Genomic DNA, 18,212 nt, shown 5'->3' on the forward strand with positions numbered 1-18,212 from the left:
TAGGTAGCGTAAGAAACGGTTCTCCACATGTTGGATGGTTTCCACCTGCTCAATCCCCCAAAGCCTAGCCCCATATGTCCCTGTAGAAATGCATTTGGCCTTGAAAATCTGAAGTAGTTCTTTGACTGGCCTCCCGCCCAATCTCTTGGCAAAGTTCAGTGGTAAAAGCTAGAGCCCGAGCAGCCACAGCAGGTTGCCAAGAACCCTTCCTCTCAAAGTGAACTCCAAGATAACAGAATCTGTCAGTGAGTTTGACCGCTCTGCCATCCAGGGTTATTGGGCAAGGTAAACTTCGGGTCTTGGGTCCACACGACATTGTATAGGTTTTAGAAACGTTCACTTGTAGACCCTTGCTTTTCATGTAGTTCGTAAATTTGGACACCGCCTTTTGTAGGCCTACCCTCGTCTGGGACATGATAGCTGCGTCGTCCGCGTAAAGCAGTATGGGGATGGGGGTTCCATTTGCTATGGGGTAGTCATGATAAACCTCATTCAAAATTGTGCCAAACTTGTTTATGTAGAGTGTGAAGAGCAGGGGGCAAGGATGCACCCCTGTCTGACTCCTCTGTGGATTTTAAACATATCGGAGCACTCGCCCTTTCTACCAAATCTCACACGGGCACCCGCCCTATGGTACATTTCCTTAATAAAAGTAAGTATTTGGTTATCCAGGCCGATGTCCGCTAATGTCTGCCAAAGCGTACCATGGTCAACGCAGTCAAATGCGGAGCTTAGATCCACATAAGTAATGAACAGGTTTCTCCTTTTCGCATGGATATACTTGGCTGTAATTATGGCCAGATTAAGTCCCTGCTCAATAGTCCCTTTACCTGTCCTGAACCCATATTGCAGGTCGGACACGATTTCATGTTCCTCCAGCCACTCCTGCATGCTGTTAAGAATGATCCTACCTGCGATCTTCATTAAGCCATCAAGTAATGAGATTGGCCGATAGCAGGCAGGATCATTCCTATTGCCCTTTTTGTAAATCGGGACTACAATGGCTTCCGCCCAGGTAGGGAGAAACCCAATGTTGTTTGTGGAATTGAGCACGCGGGTCAAAAGAGGTGCCCAAAGATCTGGAACGCTTTTGAAAACGTCCACAGGGACACAGTCCGGCCCTGGGGCCTTCCCTGCCGGGCTTTCTCTAATTGCCTTGCTCACTTCATCCAGGCGAAATTGTATACCCAATGGCGACTCTTCACTTTATTCTGTGCCAAAACACGCAGCCCGCAATGGTAGTGTGTGTGTGTAAAGGTTCAGGGCCTCTAAGGGTAGCACAATACGTGCTGCAGCCCTTAGAGGCCTTCCCTGGCCACCTGTGGTACCATTTACAAAGGACAGGCCTGTGGTCAAAGAGTGCCAATTGGGTTTTGTTCTTAATGCAGTTTAGGGAAGAACATAGACCTTGGGTACCTGTTTGGCAGGAGCCCAGGGCACACTCAGTCAACGTACATTAGCAGTTTGGCTAAAAGTGGTGTTGACCATGCAAAAAGAGGGCAATTCCTCACACCCTAGTACAGATGTATACTGTTGGACGTGGCCCTTTCTGCAGGGTCATCCCCAAACTTTTTGCTTTCACCCTCCTTTTTTCTGAACCTGTTTTTGTTGGCTTTAGGACTCTGCAAACTATACCACTGCCAACCAGTGCTACAGTGCTTGTGCTCTCTCCTCTAAACATGTCAGATTTACACCTAATTGGCAGAGCTAATTAACTTATAAGTCCCGAGTAAATTGGTACTATAACCCAGGGTCTGTAAATTAAATGCTGCTAGTGGACCTGCAGCACTGATTGTGCCACCCAATTGAGAAGCCATTTAAACATGCCTCATGCCTGCCATTGCAGCCTTTTTGTGCAGTGCTTAACCTCCATTTTAATCTGGCAAAACAAAACTTTTGCCAGGCCAAAACTTTCCATTTTAAAACATATAAATCACTCCAGGTTAGTCCCTAGAAAGCCCACAGGGCAGGGTGCAGTGTATTTAAAATGTTGGAAATGTTTTTTTACGTTCTTCTGCGTTCAGACGATCGCGGTAGGCATAGGTAGGCATACAGCGATCGTCTGAACGCAGAAGAGAAACGCCGGGGAAGCTTTGCCGTCGGATTAAAAAGCCACGAGTGAACGCTACCCGGGGTTAGAATACGTAATCAACATTTCAGCCCCACAGGAACGAGGTGTGGGATTCATCACCTCAAAACAGTGATTGAGAGCTGACCAATAAGAGTCACTAACTCATAACATTGAGGGATTCTTTGGAGTTTATTTGTATCGATCTTTTAACCGGTGAGAGATAACACAAGCCAGATTGAGTTATGCCTGCCTACAATAACGGGTAGCCGAAAAGCTTGGGAAATTGTGAGCAAGACATCCAACCCCACATGAGAACCTAATCGAAAAACGAGTTCACCTAAGTGCATTTGCAAAGGTCACATATTGGGTGTGGAGAAATGAATTACTTTGTCCTGAAGAAGGAGGCTAGAATCAGCGAAAGCCTCCGAAACGCGTCAACACATTGTATATCTGTTAAATTTGGAGGGGCCAACCAACAAATTGGGTATAGGGATGGGAAGCCCTGCCTTGTGTTGCCCACTGAGGGTCCCAATTAACAACGACAAGACAAAGTTTACTGTCTTTCCCCCACACTTTTTTTTCTCCTGTGCTATTGTTTAAAGTTGTTAAATTGTAAATTGTGATTCTGTTTTTTAAAAAATTAAATGAATATTTTTTATTGACTGTACACTCATATGAATGTCTTTTTTATGATGCAAATAAATAGTTTGTAATAGTATTGCTTTTCCTTGTAAGTGTTTCACGCGATGATGTGGTGAGCTTGAATTTTATGTAGGATTTCTGATTGAGCTGAATGAATGAATGAGCGTGCACTTATTAGATCTTCCCAGAAGGAAATTTTTTTTTTTACTTCACAGTAGGATGGGATAGTACTAAGCATGGTGAATTTTGCGAATTCGCGATCCGCGAATTTGCGGATTTGCGAATTCGCGATCCGCAAAAATTCGCGAATTTGTGCGAATTTGCGGATTTTTTAATTTTTTTAAAATAAAGCAGGTGCACCTGCTTAATTTTATCTATTAGTGCTTCCTGATAACTTAGTAACTGTTTTAGGATGGCGCTGGCAGCTTGCCGGCGCCATCCTAAAATAAAACAGGAGTGGGGCAGAGGGCAGAAGGGCAGAGGGCAGAAGGTTAGCTTCAACAGGAAGCACTAATAGATAAAATGAAGCAGGTGCTCGAGCACCTGCTTCATTTTTTCTATTAGTGCTTCCTGATGAAGCTAACTTAATAACTGTTTTAGGATGGCGCTGGCAGCTTGCCGGCGCCATCCTAAAATAGTTACAAGCTTGAAGCTTGAACTTTTGCCCCCAGATCCGTTCGCTCGCGGATTAGCAGATTTTCTGCAAATTCGCGGGAGTTCGCGGATTGCGAATTTGCCAAAAATCCGCAAAATCCGCCAGCGGAACGGATTTTACGCTCACACTTAGATAGTACACTTACACTTGAATAGACTGTGTCCTGCCGCCACACAAAGTACTGGAGCCAGGGCAGGGAAGGTCAGATGCCTGGGGACTTCAAAGGGAAACCTCTAGCAGTTTTCGCCCCAATTGAAAGGCACAACTGGGAATAAATAATGGACCTCAGACACCAACTCTTCAGTACACTTCCAGACCTCTCAGCTCCTCAGTATAACCAGCATATCTCCCTGACTGCGCAACACATTCTCGATGCCTGACTTTGCATCGCATGCCCTAGACAATGGCACCCTTGACAATTGCATAGGACCTCACATCACAGCCTCACCACATCCTTGAACCAAAGCATCACTTCAGTTGTAGCAACGCATCTTCGATGCAGACCCTCATAGAATTCCTCAAACCAGGATTTAAGGTGCTCTTGCTCAGTGGGCCTAGCTTTATCCCTGTAGCTGGCCTGCACTCCACTGTTGTCAGCCTGAACTTGTGACTTTGTCCTGGGGCAGCACTATCAAATATCCACAGTTGGGGATTTGTGGTGCTAGCTTTTTTTTAAAGGTTTATTTGGTTGATTCAGAACATGCAAGGTACAACCAAATAACAAAGATACAAAGACAAAGCAAGCTGAGGATCTCATATTCAAAGCCAGTAATGCAGAAAGTTGATGTGCTACAAGACAAGCTTGCCAGCAATCAGAAGACACAATTCAGTGTAAATATGGTTTAACCAATCAAGTGTGTAAGGGGACACCAGGAATAGGGAAACATGCAACTCATGTCTGATAGGGAGTGTGATTACTGAGTAAAGAATCTGGTTTTTTGGCACTATTAAGTCACAATTAAAAAAAAGTCCCACTTTTAGAAAGTTGGCATTTTCTTTCCCTAACCATATAGTGCCTGCAGCCTTTTCATGTGTTATAGACTGGGTGCAATTGGCAGTTGGACATTATATATTCCTTCTCCCAGGCTGCCACACAATGGAGGAATTAGGTGTGCCTGGATGGGCCATCATTTGCAAGATAGAGGGGCAGTGCTGGGCACAGCCCCACTTGCAAATGAATGAGATGTGCCTTTGATTCACACAAAGGACTTCACAATGCATGTGTCTGTAGTCAAGTTGAAGCCAGGGAAAGCAGGAAGGAAATTCCTAAAACTCTTCTAAGGGAAACTCTTGAATCTTCTCCTACTTCAAAGAGCGCACCAGGTATAAAAATAGAACCCTCAGATCCACCTTAAGTTCATTTTTGGGACATGCGGAAGGAATCTCAGAGGACTACCTACAGCTGTGGCATATTCTGTACTGCAGAGACCTGCTTTGATGCATCTGTAAGGTCTGCTCTGCTGCCTGAAGCCTGCCTTGAGCCCTCAAAAGCCTGTCCAACTGCTTGAGCCCTGTTCCACTTCTTGAACCCAGGACAACCAGGTTGACTTTAATGGCTAGTTGCCGGGCCTCATGATTAGAGCCTCAGGGACAGAAAAGGCTCCCTATATCTTGAACCCACACCTGGACCGAGCCTGAGTGAGTCGTGATTCTCCAAATGGTGCCCCTCCAGTCTTGGACCATTGGAAGTGATCCCAAAGGTACTTAGATAACCAAAATCCAAAAGTTGGGAGTTAGAAAAATTTTTCAGAACATTTCTTGAAGAACCGAAAGGACACCGGGACCCACCTACTCCTTGATCCACACAAGGTGCGCTGCCAGCCGGCCTGACTTTGTGGCCTCTCCCACTACGTTCCTCATTGCTGCAGTAAATCCTCTTCAGCGACCCCTCTGAGAAGGGGTATCTGGCCTTGTGGAACCCTTGTCGGCTACAGCCTGCAGCTTCATCGCTCTGGAGATTTTTGACATAAAAAAAAGAGACTGAGTCCAAACGTAGAAGTTTTCACCACAACTTAATCTGGCGTGTCCCCAACTACGACCCCACCTCCTCTGACACCTCCTGCAACCTTGCCCACTGAAACTTTACCTTCTCTTTTAAAATGTCTTCTAAGTCCGAAGCTACACGCAGACTGGCCCCAATCCACTTTTTGTATCCAATCTGCACTCCATCGCGGTCAGCCATAAATTTGGAGTTTGCCTTGGACTTGCATGACTAGATGTTCATAGAATGCGCTTTGGTCCTTTAGGCGCTTATTTTGACTTTAAACTTTAAAAATGTGTAGAACCGGTTCTACTGATTGGATGTTTGTCATTTTGGTGTCAAATAATGTATTAAAATGTACTCTATTTTTCTAAAGTGGTGTGAGATTTTTCTTGTGTTGTGTTCCCACTTTATTATTGTGTGTGTGCTGCGTAAATACATTAAGCCTGACTGCTTTTGTGCCAAGCGACACAAGGGTTAAGCACAGGTTAATGTAGTACCTTTATTGGTTCTCCCTGGCAGGGATTGTAGCTGTTGCTTGAGAGGGGTTAACACCCCACTTAACCAACACCCCAATTTCTCACACTAATACAGTTTGACACTGTCATTGTTAGAGAGGGGTTTGAGGAAAGCTCCGTCTCATCAATAAAATATGTAGCGACTGAGCAAATCTGTATTATTATTGTAGAGATTGCAGCAAAGGAGACTTTTACACAAAAAATACCATGCAACTTCTACTTCTTGCAAAAAGCCACGCCAGTGCACAGGCGCAAACAATGTAGCTGATCTTGTCTGTTGAGTAAAGTCCTTCAATGTCACTGCAGACAATCTGTTAGCTGAGAAAGCCCTGCATGACAAAGTGCTAAAATTGAAGCTTACATGACAGGAAGTGGAAGGTTCTGTCAACCTGATGAAAATTACTTGAAAGCCTGTCGAGCACCTGATGCAAATCTGCATAAAGTACTCGACCTTACATTGCGAAGTGTATTTGAATCTGTATCCATGTATGAAGACACAAGGCCAAAGCAGAGTTTTTTCCAGACAGCACTGCCGCTTCTGACGCAGTGCCCTTCCATTGCTCAAATGTGACAAAACATAAACGATGGCTTCCCAAACTACACCAGTGCAGCCCTTTGGGGGCTGCCAATGCCGACTGAAAAAATCATCTTCCTCCCACAAACACTTGCTGCGGTGTGACAGGCAATCAATCAAAGGCGAGACCCTGGCCATGTACTACAGGCTGTACACGGCTCGTCGAAGTGCCTAACTATGCGTCATTTGCATTTTAAAACTCTATACAGTTGTTCGCATGAACAAAGCCCTCGACCGTGGTTTTTGAACCATATGGCAAAGGACTTTTTACGGTTTTCCATAACTTTTTCGGTTTTGTTTAAAAATGTGAACTTATTTTCGATTATGTTATTTTTAAACTATTAGGGGACAACATCATCAAGATCTGCACAACATTACAGAAGTGTTTTGGAAACACAATACAAAAGATGTAGCTTAACGGCCAGAGCTGTCGATTTTGTGAAGTGGAAATCAGGGGGCATATTATCAAGGGGGTTTATCTCCTCTTTTTTGGCTTTAAAAGCCAAGAAAGCGGAGATAAAATTATCTCCCTATTACCTAGCTGTCGCTAACACCAGTTAGCAACAGCTAGTAGAAGATAGCGACCATCTTGGGCCCCGCTTTGCATGTCAGTGATATTTATCACTAATGACATGCAAAGTGGGCGTGCCAAGATGTTAGCGACTGGAAACAGTCGCTTACATCGCTATCTCCTATTACCAACTTTTGGAGATATTCGCGCTAAGCGCGAATATCTCCTAAAGCTAACACCTGCCCCATAGCAGTTCTTAGCCATGTTATCCAATGGTAGGTGGATAACATGGCTAAGCGCATTAGCTCGGTAATGCATGAATATCGCGGACTTTTCGGCAATATTCATGCATTTCGGCCGATTTTTATCGCTTAGGAGATAAACCTTGATAATAGCAAGGTTCCTAAGCTATAAAAATCGCCGCAGCTCGGCGATAAAAATACTGCAGCTAAGACAACATAGCGATAATTATCGCTAGTTGTTGGTAATATGCCCCCTGATTCTTGTCCTGTCCTCAACACCCTATGGTCTAGGGGTTATCACTTAATCGCTCCTTGTCGGAAAAAAAAAGTGTTATGTAATTCCGTGCTCATGTAAAGCGCTGTAATGCCGTTCTGCCAAGTTCGTGATTTATGGAACTGCAAAAAAATACAAAACAAAAATAATTGGTTGAATATGTTTGTATGTGCCAGTAAAAGAAAATGTCAAAGGGTTCTCCTTGTTTTAAGTTTGAGTTAGTCGCACCCAGCACCATTTTCGCTCCCACTGAGTTCTGAGAGTTATTCTAATTATGGGCCATATTTATAAAAAAAAATAACGCAGCACAGCAAGTCACTTTGCTGTGCTCCCTTACCGGGAAAGGGCAGGAATGCACCCTATTTAAAACAATACTGTGCATTTCAGCCTTTGTCCATCTCTGGCGCACAATGTGCTGCTTAAGCACCAACACAGGCACCCTTACACCATGGTGCAAGGGTGCCTGTGTTGCAAGCAGAATTCTTTTTGTGAAGGGGCACCTTCCTGCACAAAAATAACCCCTCGAGGCATTTCCCTCTTTCTATGTTTGCTACAGAATGCTGCACACATAGATAGAAGAGGAAACGAGGAAAAATAAAGATGTTTCTCTTTGTTACGCTTCCCCCGGGAAGGGCGTAGCATTTTAGTCCATTCCCATGTCTACCAGTAATGGTAAATCTGGGAATGCATCAAAAGCCATGGGTGTTGTGTGGGAACTTCCACGCAACGCCCATGGAAAACCTCCCTGGGGTAAAGGAACACAACTTAGCAATTTGCGCTGTGTTCCAATACTCAAGATCAGTGAACTTGCGTGGCACAATAAATCACATCTTAGAGTTTGCGTCGCTTTTGCACCATGTTACATGTTGCAAAAGCAACGCAGCCCTCCGACAAATATGGCCCTATGTGTGTAGAGGGTGTCTCTTACAAAAACTAAAGAGCTAGGCTTTTTAAACCCCCAGTAAACTTCCTTCTTTTTTTCAGAATAACTAACAAGTGTAAATAATCTCTACTGAAATCCATTTTATCTAATTTGATTTTATGCATATTCTTTGCGGCTACCTTTCAGGTGTGTTCAGCAGGTCAGCCACACCAACACACATGCACTTATTGCTGGATAACACAGATCTTGAATAAGGGTGATCTCTTCACTTCATGACGTTACAGACACAGTTTCCAGTGTTGGGCTTCTGTGTGTCAGCCTAGTGCTTTCTGGGTGTTCTAGTACTGGTTTGTTTCCATTGATCCGATTAGAGCAACTGTAGTGTTCTGTCTTATATTCACATGCAATAGTGCAAGATGATTTGTTTCCTTTTTTCACTCCGCGCTAATCACGTAAATGATCTATTTGAGATTGTTTTCTCTTTTAAATAAGGCATCGGTTGTTCCATGCCTCTTTGCTGTTGTGGGTGGACATCTTGGTTGCTGGGGACCATTAAGTGAATAAACATGTCAATCTTACCTTTTTATGCTTCCATGTTTGCTTCATTTTCGGAAACGATATTTTGGTCCTGGCTGTGGTGTTGTTATAGTTTTTTTCTTTCTCGTCCTCCGTGCCACCACCATAACGTCCACCAACCGGCTCTGCAATGCCGCACCTCTTCTTTGCCATGATCTCTTCTTCCTCAGGACTTCTCCTTCCTCTGCTCAAGCCTTCCTTTCATTGCTGGTTAATTTTGAGAAGAGCGGCCAGCTTCTGTGGTCACCTCGCATCCTGCTCTCATCCCGTAGCTTTGCGCTTCATGCAAGTGCCCTTTCCTTACTTTGAAGCACCTTCCTGCACCATAAGCTACCCAACCCTAACATCACCTATGGGGACGCACTGCGAGATTAAGGACCCTGTCAGTTGAACCCAGGCCGTGAGGGGAACTGCATTTACTGACCTTCTTTTCCTGGTTGCTTCTTTTCAGCTGCCGTGAGGGGACCGACCATCGCCAGTGACACGCCTGCAGCCCCCGTGCCTACACCTCCCAGGGGGCTGCGCGAGGCGCTTGGAGATCGCTTCACGAGTGGGAGCCGGAGGCCCTCATAGCCGGCCAGGCCCTCATCCAGCGCGTGACGCGTGCGGGGGTCAAGGGTGGGCCCGTTTGAGCCCGTTCGAGAACGGCTAGAGGACAGGAAGGGCCACCCTCCAACTTCGACACACCGAGGTTAGTCCTTAATCATTACTTGGGCCATCCCTTAGACTCGTAGTTTGGTAAACAGTCCCACGAAGGCATTTCCACTACCACAGGCTACCAAAGGCACTTTACATATATCGTTGTTATGTCTTCCAAAGCATCAAATGTAGGAAAAATTACAACCACCGGCACAATTATGGGTACGCAGAACCAATTTATTGTACGGGCTTCGTCAATCCTAGCACACAAAATAGATCTTACAGACAAAAGACTTTTCAATAAAAGGTCCTCAACGGGAAGGTTGGCTCGTGTAGTGACTCCCACCACCCTTTCCGGTCCTGTTACTCCCCCAGCCAAAGGTGTCGGGTAGACAGTGGGTCCCATTCTGTACAAACAGAACCTGACCTCCCAAATTTAACTCTAGGACATATTTCTGATGCGCGAAATGTCTCCCCTGAATGTAGTATCTTGTCTGATCCTCCGGTGAGCTCTGTAAGGGCTCGAACCACACGTGGTGCAAAATCAGGGCAACCAATATCGGCAACCAAAGGGAAATGTGGGGAAGCTGCCCATAAGGGCAGAAAAGCTAGTCAAGAAACCAAATGCTGTCCAAGAAAGCCCTGGGGTAACATTGATATCATCAAAAATCAGTACAGAGGTGCTCCTTCCCACGGTTGTTGTGGCGGACCCAGTAACGGCACCTAGGACGGAGTTTCCATCTGAATGGAGTCAGGACAGCGGACCCCACCGACCTCAAGAACTACCGCCCCATCTCGCTTCTCCCGTTTCCAGCCAAAGTCATCGAGAAGACCGTCAACAAGCAGATGGCCGCCTTCCTCGAGACGAACGGATCCCTCGACCCCTCACAGTCCGGCTTCCGAGCCAAACACAGCACCGAGACCGCCCTCATCGCCGCCACCGACGACATCCGAGCCCTGTTGGACAATGGAGAAACAGCGGCCCTCATCCTCCTAGACCTCTCCGCGGCATTCGACACGGTCTGCCACCGCACCCTAATACGGCGCCTCAGCAACATCGGAATCCAGGACAAGGCGCTGGAATGGATCATCTCCTTCCTCGACGGAAGAACACAGCGAGTCCGCCTACCACCGTACAAGTCAGAGGCCTCCGAAGTCATCTGCGGCGTCCCCCAAGGATCATCACTGAGCCCCACCCTCTTCAACGTCTACATGAGCCCCCTCGCGGCCATCGTACGCAAACACCACCTCAGCATCATCTCCTACGCCGACGACACCCAGCTGATCCTCTCCCTGACCAACAACCCCGCCACCGCCAGAGCCAACCTGCACGAAGGGATGAAAGAGGTAGCCGAGTGGATGACGACCAGCCGCCTGAAACTGAACTCGGACAAGACGGAGGTCCTCATCCTGGGCTCTTCACCCTCCGCCTGGGACGACTCCTGGTGGCCTCCCGCCCTGGGCACCGCACCCAAACCGACAGACCATGCACGAAACCTGGGCTTCATCCTGGACTCCTCCCTCTCCATGACCAGGCAAGTCAACAGCGTCTCCTCGGCGTGCTTCAACATCCTACGCATGCTACGGAAGATCTTCTGGTGGATCCCCACAGAGACCAGGAAGACCGTCACCCAGGCCCTCGTCACCAGCCGACTGGACTACGGCAACGCCCTCTACGCCGGGACCACCGCCAAGCTCCAGAAGAGACTCCAGCGGATCCAAAACGCCTCAGCTAGACTCATCCTCGACATCCCACGATCCAGCCACATCACCGGACATCTGAGAGACCTTCACTGGCTCCCCATCAACAAGAGAATCACCTTCCGCCTCCTCACCCACGCACACAAAGCCCTACACGACCAAGGCCCGAGCTACCTCAACAGCCGAGTCAACTTCTACGCTCCCAAACGACACCTCCGTTCAGCCACCCACGCCCTCGCCGCCGTCCCCCGCATCCGAAGAGCGACTACAGGAGGAAGGTCCTTCTCCTACCTGGCCGCCAAGACCTGGAACTCCCTCCCGTCCGACCTGCGCCTGACCCAAGACCACCTCTCCTTCAGGAAGAAGCTGAAGACCTGGCTGTTCGAGCAGTAGCGGCACCCCCCCTCCCCAGCGCCTTGTGACCCTACGGGTATGTAGCGCGCTCTATAAGTGTCACTGATTGATTGATTGATTGAGGACATTTGGGACAAATTTGAACAGCTATTTTACAGGTCTTGTATCCCCATCAATAACAGACTGGACACCATCGAGAATAGACTTTAAAACTTAGAGTCAGCAAGGGCCCAAGACCAGGACCAGGACCAGGACGACAGGATGCCTGGGTCTGCTGACGTGACCAAGAGGACGGATGTTGTTTTAGGTGAATCTGAGGCTAGACCCAGTCCTAACACTCCTACCCAGATATTGAATGCCGTGAATTCTAACAGTCCTTCCACAGTGACTTCTAATGACCCTACTCCACAGATCAGCATGTGTGGTGCTTTTGGAGCACAGCCTATGAGTAGCAATGAAGATGTGGTGAAAGGTCTGAAGCCGGGGACTCAACATCCGAGCAATAGTAACAGGGTGTTTAATGACCTACTTCTAAATTGTCTACCGTGCATAGATCTTCCCCCAGCATCCGCACCATATGTGGCCATACTAACGGGGGTTCCTCCATTGAGACCGGGCCAACAAAAGAATTATGTGGATTTGAAGAATAAGTGCATCCAGCTCAATGGGAACCGGCCACTTCCCCCAAGGGTTTTGGCTGAAATCTTATTTGCAAGAAGGGTGGATTGGGTGGGGCCTAGGCATAAGATTGGTAAGGGTGACTGTGCTATCATTAATTTTGGGGATACTAGAGCTGCAGAATATATATATGGTTGGGAACATCAATGCTCGAATTCCCAAATTCAATCACTCCCTTTAACATACTTTTATCCTGTTAACTATCTGGACTCTTCGAATGTACTAACAGGAGGAAGTGGCTTAGTTCCAGGGTATAGGGGAGGCTTCAGTATTAGCATGAGGAATAGGTACGAAGTATTATCGGGCCTAGAAGATTGCGATTGACATCAAATTACCCACAACCATCGCGTTCCCTCATGTGTGCCGTATGTTGTTATCCCCTATAACTCCGGTTCAAGAATGGGTGACCTGGCACACGATGAACTTAGTTTAACTAACTCCCCGTCTGGCAGAGTCTCATCTTGTGTAGAGAAAACAGGTCAAGCCCCTGTAGATGGTATCCTAATATCTACCGGTGGAAACGGTGTTAACGAATTGTTACCGATCACAAGGACGATTAGAAGCCCTGGACCGCCCTCTACTCAGAACGGATGTCCTTTGACATCGGACCCATGTACCCAAAAGCCCAATACTGTGTCACTATTATCTTGGAACATTGCAGGGTTGGGTTCTAAATTATACCTCCCTGATTGGTCAGATTTTATTGAAGCTCAAGACATATGCCTCTCTCAAGAGTCATGGGCGGTAGATCCTGTGTACCGACCGGGTTATCTTAGTTTTCAGGTCCCTGCAGTAAAGCAAGTGAAAGGCCATCCAGTGGGGGGCCTGGTGATCGGGGTTCGGCAGGCATTATTGTGTAAAGTGTCCCAAATAACTACAAATAACAGTTACATTCTTGCAATAAGAATTATCTCAGCGCAGGGTCCTAGTTTGGATATTTATAATGTCTACACAAGAGGTCTCCCAGGTGGGTAACGATCGGAAGTTGTAACAGCTGTTGAGTATTTTCTGGACGCCATGCCGAGTAACATCTGTCCGATCGTTGTGGGCGATTTCAACACCACGTTTGAACCACTAGGGCTCGAGGACCAGTGTTTTATGGAAGAGGAAGATGCAAAGTGGGTTATACCTATCCTTGAGATTGCACTGATTAAAAAATGGACGGAGGCGGCCATTCAAGTGAAGGGGATGTGTATAGGTTATTTGATGAGGGCCGCAAATGAACGTACACTGTCCTACAGAATGGGGGTAGACACTTTTAATAATGGCCACAGTTCTAGCCGTATTGATTATGTGATAGTTAGTCTAGCTCTGTGGCAGTTTCTTAAAGATATGGTTGTTACTACCCGCTATGAAAGTGATCACACCCCCCTTATTGCCACAATGGTTGGGTTGCTTGGCGAAGCTCCACCCAGTAGGGAAGAGACATTGGCCAGTGACCTGGTATTATCCAACGATACTCGCCATTTGAAATGGAGTAATGTCATAGAACATCCAGAAACTTTGATAGCCATAAACCACGAGGTAGATAGGGCACTAGAAGCCCTGGGAACTAGTGAGGAAAGTCAGATTTCGAAGCCTCAGATAATAGAGATCCATATTGCACTTTTTGATCATTTAAAACTATTCTTCTGCAAACCTGCTAACGATAAGAAAGGCAGGAACAAGAAACCGTAAGGGTGGTATAACGAGAAATGTCGGCATTCATGGGCAGAGCTGGGGGAAGTTTTAGGTTCCGGGGACTCAGGTAGAGTAAGACAGGCACGGGACCTTTATAGAAAAGTAGTCAAGGAAGCTAAAAAGCTTTGGGACCAGGCCAGATGGCTGGAATTAAAGAAAGCATGCGAGTATAGAACTCCTAAATTATTTTGGAATAAGTATAAATGGGACAGGGGGGGTGCCCAGAACCCCCGCAGAATAACGTTGCCCACCACTTATGTGTTGAATGCTTTAAACCTCAGTATGCTTCCCTTGATGATGAGAGCAACATCGATCCGTTCGTATATAAATTTGATACCAGTGGGGCATTTACACTAGAAGAGGTGGATTGGGCGCTAGAAACTATCACCCCAGGATGAGCCCCTGGAATTGATAGCATCCCTTTAGATGTTTTTTAAACTATAAATCATCCTGGCGCCTATACATTAGGCATGTAGCAAATGCAATTGCATGTGGCGCCCCAATCCCGCCTTCTTGGAAGGGGGCGGAGATAATCCCAGTTTTCAAGAAGGGTGACAAATCATTGGCAGCTAATTATAGGCCAATAAGCCTAATAGATTCTATCCAAAAGATTATGGGAAGGTTGATCTTACATAAGGTCCAGCTATGGATGGAGGACAAGCAAATCTTAACCCCACTGCAGGCGGGTTTTCGACCCCTCACATGTACTATAAATCAGGTCTTCTTTTTTATTACCATCTACTGGAAGACAGTTGTTCTGGGGAAAGGGGCACTGTACGCGGTATTCGTGGACTTAAAGGCAGCCTTTGACCGGTACCGCGTAGTAGGTTGGGGTGTGTCTTGAGTGAGATGGGGATGGCCCCCGAATTGTTATCCCTGATCGTCCGCTTACATGAGGATAACCATACACGGGTCCGGTGGGGGTCCAAGGGTGAGGTTACCGAGTCATTTGCCGTGGACAGAGGAGTGCGTCAGGGGTGCGTGCTAGCACCTACCCTGTTCTCACTCTTCGTAAAACGAGGTGGCCGATTTCCTTTCAGTGACCCCAACCGATGTCCCAAAGCTGGCAGATGAATATATACCCATCCTCATGTTCGCGGATGACCCTTTGAATATCTCAAAGACACCTAGCGGCCTGCAAAAAACCCTACGTAGGTTTGAGGACTTCTGTTCTATTCGGGGCCTACTAATTAAGAGTAGACAAAGTTCATGTCTTTCAATGAATATAGATCGTTTCGGGGTAAAGTACACATGAACAAAGCCCCCCTTGAAAAAGTTAACGCCTTCACTTATTTGCGAGTGACCCTACAGGCAGATATGAGATGGACAAACCAAATCGATGTGGCCGCACTGAAGCATAAACAACAGTCAGGGATCCTTGCAGCTAAATTTAAATCTTCCCTCTCCAACCGATTAGTCCAGTGTTGGAGATTTATGGTATGAAGGTCCTAAGTTCCGCTTTACACGAAGCTGAGCTATGGGGGTTTACAAATTTAAACCTTCTAACTGTAGCAGAAAGTTTGTTTTTGCGAAAGGTTACACAAAGTACACCCATCGGACCACTATTGCTTGATCTGGGTAGAAAATCAGTAGTGGACCTGGAAAAACTTCGCCCTCTTTTATATTGGCGAAGATTGTGGTGCACGGTTGAATTATCACATTATGCCAAAGGTCTCAAAGATATATTAGACATAGATCGTTTCCACAAGATAACTTGTTTGAAGGAGATAAGGTCGCTGTTGGTGAACCTGGGCTTGAGTGAACTGTGGAACGACCCTTCTAATGCTGCTTTCCCATCAAAAAAGATTCTGAAGGAAAGTACTGGGAAATGATCATGGTCACAGTATGCTCCAGTGGATCCACCAAGCATTTAACAGGCCGATTCCTAGAATTCAAGTCAAGGCCTGTTCTAGAAAAATATTGGCATGCCATCGAGAAACCTTGTGATAGAAAACTGTATTTTCAGCTGAGGGTAGGAACTTTAGTCGTTTGGTCATTCTCCAGTAAATGGGCAGGAGTCACTAAGAATGTATGCCCAAGGTGTTCAGACAGACAGGAAACGATCAGTCATCTGTTGTTTTTTTGCCCATTATATATTAAACCTTGCACTATGTGGGTCATACCTATTTGCAAGCTATTAGGCTTTAAAAGGCATGACGAGGCGTTAAGAGTCCTCACCCTGGACCCAGCCCTACCAATAGCAATTGCAATGGCCACATTTTTGGGTTGGGCTTGGTCTATCCGATCTAGGGTGCCTCCCTAAGTTTACATTAAATGATAATTTTGAATGTTACCCTGTAACATAAGTAGTGTAATGGAGTTATGAAATGCTACAGGTCGATTAGAGATGATTTTATGTGGCACAGAATTTTTTTTTATTCCTTTTTAACATTATTTATTCGTCAGCTAGCAAATGATTTAATAACTTTTTAATGTGTTTAAATTGGTCTGGATTATTTATGTAACAATTTGCAAATGTTGTATGCCGAAATGTTCATGTTGTGCTTTTGTAATATATCTGTCGAATAAAGCTATTTGAAATTGAATAAACATGTCAATCTTACCTTTTTATGCTTCCATGTTTACTTCATTTTTGGCTACGATATTTTGGTCCTGGCTGTGGTGTTGTTATAGTTTTTTTCTTTCTCGTCCTCCGTGCCACCACCATAACGTCCACCAACCGGCTCTGCAATGCCACACCTCTTCTTTGCCATGATCTCTTCTTACTCAGGACTGCTCCTTCCTCCGCCCAAGCCTTCATTTCATTGCTGGTTAATTTTGAGAAAAGCGGCAAGCTCCTGTGGCCACTTCGCAGCCTGCTCTCATCCCCTAGCTTTGCGCTTCATGCGAGCGCCCTTTCCTTACTTTGAAGCACCTTCCTGCACCGTAAGCTACCCAACCCTAACATCACCTATGTGCCGCCATTTTGCAACCCGCACTTATCAGGACTGCCCTATTATCGGCTCACCAACTCCGGTGTAAGCTGTAAAGTTCATGTTCAGGAAGATTTCATTATTTCTTTTCCGGCACTGGGACATTGAAAGGTATTTTCTTTTTTTCTTCTTATGTTTTTTTAATGTTCTCATTATGCAACAGTGTTGCACTCCCACCCCGTTACTTCAGAAGCCTGCAGACATACCCATGAAGCAAAGTAAGTGGTTGGAGCTTTTTCATCATTTATGGTGGTTTTTTCCTGCAACTCAAGGTATCAAAGACTATGATGAGTTTACAGAGGCAACGGAAATGCTGAGGTTACATTTTTACTGTGGAACTACATATTGCTATAGAGTGTTTTATTTGTCAATTTCCGACACGAATGGCTGCACAACCCATTGAAAATTATGTGGCATCTTTGAGTGTTTTAGCTGCCAATTGTGATTTATGGAGCCATCATTGAGCAGTATTTACAATCAATGCACTGCTTTAACAAAAAATATAGGAACAATTCCTTAGACACGAGAATACTTCTCTCAGGGAAGTCAAAGAGGTTGAAAAAGGAACTGAAAGAGCTACAAGATCATTCAATTTATTAAATGATGAGAAAGAGGGGCGTCTTGATGTTGCATTGATATGTAATCTTAACAGAAACAAGTTGTTCAAAAACAAGTCTCTCCCCAATGGGAGTAAAGGAAAGTGTCTTAAGTGTAGATCCTTTGCTCATACCAACAAATCTTCATGTCCAGCCAATAGCAAAGGTTGTTTCGAGTGTGGTAAAGCAGACCACTTAACTATAATGTATGCAGATCTCAATGGGTTATCAATGCCATTGAGGAGAATATGTCAGAATTGTGATCTGATGATATGGAAGCTGATAATGTGGCTCTTATGATCGGAGAAGTTGGAACTCTTTCTGGAATTTACAAGGAGCCTTGAAAGTACCTTCAAGTGAGATCTTCATCGATTGGATCAAGTCCATTATGTTGGTTGACTCTGGTTCTACTTTTTCATTAATTTCCAACAAGTTCTTTAGCAAATACTGGTTCAAAATAAGTTACAAGACTGTGACATTAAGGCTTTGGGCTATGCAAATACTAATATTAACATTTTATGTTATTTTATTGCAGCTATTTCTTTTCAGGATCGCACCATATTGGGAAAGATATATGTTGCTTAAGATGGTCAACATATTTCTGGGTGGAGACACCAAGGAAATTTGGACCTAATTTTGAATCCATCAGCAGAGCTACCTGTTTGTTGTATGACAATTCATCAAGGTATAGAAAGACATATTGA

Source organism: Lissotriton vulgaris, chromosome 3_1 (genome assembly GCF_964263255.1).
Source record: "Lissotriton vulgaris chromosome 3_1, aLisVul1.2, whole genome shotgun sequence".
NCBI lineage: Eukaryota > Metazoa > Chordata > Amphibia > Caudata > Salamandridae > Lissotriton > Lissotriton vulgaris.